The 1983-nt window shown below is 37.1% G+C and overlaps 1 pseudogene; it reads right to left on the reverse strand.

Moving 5' to 3' along the window:
* Positions 233–1136, reverse strand: LOC105172327 (annotated as a pseudogene).

Here is a 1983-nt window from a genome sequence, read left to right on the forward strand (position 1 = left end):
CTTTGAATATTACATATATATAATCACACTGATCAAATTGGATTACATATATATTTCACTGATCAAATCATTGAATATTAATGCTTTCACACTGATTGTACCGCCATGAATTTTAACCCAGTATATCAGTAGGACTACAAAATTTTGCTGCTCATACATATTGTTTAGATGCACGAAGGTACATAATTGATCATACTAACTGTTCATATGCACTCAATTTTGTATCTATGTTTCATTTGCAAATGAAACGAGCCACAATGTTCGTACTAGGCTCCAGCACCAATTTCTCCCATGCTTCATTGGCATCTCTAATATGTTGAAGGAATACCTCTGTGGCGTTCAACTGATGGATCCGCCACCCGAATTCCTCCCTTGTCCTCAAAATCTTTTCAACTTGACGGCAAGCTAATTTGCAAGTGTTCCTCTTAATTTTATCAATAGCTGCCTTAAGAAGCTTAGCCCTAGTTTCACCATCGACAAGACCCTCACTCCTGAAGAACTCATCCATCTCGGGGACCCCAATGGCACGCCTAATCCCATAATCATAGTCGCGAATTTTTGGATCAAAAAATGCCTTACCCTCCTCCAGCAACCCGCTATCCACCATCTGATCAACCCTGTTCGACACGTACGAATGCAAGACCGGGATCGCCACATCCATCCAGAGAAAACAACACTCGTACTTGGAGGGAAACTCAGTGTTGTCACTGACAAGTCCCTGTATGAAGGAATTAGACCCTCCCGCAATGATTGGCAACCGATTCTTTTGAACGATGGCATCAGCAGCCAGCAATGCATGATGCACAAAATCATGTAAAGTGAAATCCATCTCCGGATCAATGATACCGAGCAAATGGTGTGGCACGCCGCGTTATTCCTCATTTCTCACCTTATTGGTAACTATGTCTAGGCCCTTGTAGACCTGAATTTTGTCCGAGTTGATGACCTCTGCCCCGAAACGGGTGGCCAGGTCTATCGCCAGGCGCGATTTGCCTGTGCCAGTGGCACCCAATACCACCACCACCTTATCCTTTCCTTGGTGCTTGTTCATCATGCCCCGAACTGAAAAGTTCATCATGCTAGATTGTGCTGGCTTCCAGGCGGAGATCGACATTCTAATTGGTAATACTTTTACTTTTTTTAACACCTGTCAATTACGTCACAGAAATAAAAAAGGAAAAAGTTCACGTGTTAGAATACTCTCAAACAAAACAAACAAAACATGTACTAAATACAATCTACTATTTTAGAACATCTATCTATCGTAGAGTGACAAGCAGTTCTCAATTCTTGGATTAATTTCTCTTCTTCAAAAGGATTTGTTTGAAGAAAAACTTCAAACATTTGTGGGCTCTAGAGAGAATCACGAACAAGTTCAATTGATGTGAAAGGAATTACCTAGACAATTGTTTGAAACGTGAAGAAATATAGGATGTGTAGGGGGGTATTTATACATACATATGTACACACAATGTGGAATAAATCAAGCCATTCATAACTTCACCTCTATCTCTATCCACTTACAATGTAACAATTCAAATAAATCATGAGCAAGGAGTCTGTCCAAATTACTGTATTTTTTACTATATTTACGAAATAGGAAAAGAATCATTAATTATTGCTAAGCTATCGTAAAAAGATAATACCAATACTAATCATAATGAAGATGTCAAAATCTACACCGTGCAGGTACCATAAGAGTTGCAATAAATTCATCGATAATTATTTTTTGTAAAAAAATTATTCTTGGGATGTATAATGAGTAATGTTACTATATTGAATGAGAAAAAAAATTATGAGAAATTAAATGTTAATGATGAAGTACTTAGTAATTATCCATATCTTACGTAGGATTTGCTTTTGAGTAAAATCGAGTGAGTTTACTAAATTGAATTTTGAATCCGAAAAAGTATTCTCATTAATTCGTCAATCTACTATATATGTGAAAACATAGATTATAATGACAAAATCTATATTAATTGA

This window comes from Sesamum indicum, linkage group LG10 (assembly GCF_000512975.1).
Source record: "Sesamum indicum cultivar Zhongzhi No. 13 linkage group LG10, S_indicum_v1.0, whole genome shotgun sequence".
In the NCBI taxonomy this organism is placed as follows: Eukaryota; Viridiplantae; Streptophyta; class Magnoliopsida; order Lamiales; family Pedaliaceae; genus Sesamum; species Sesamum indicum.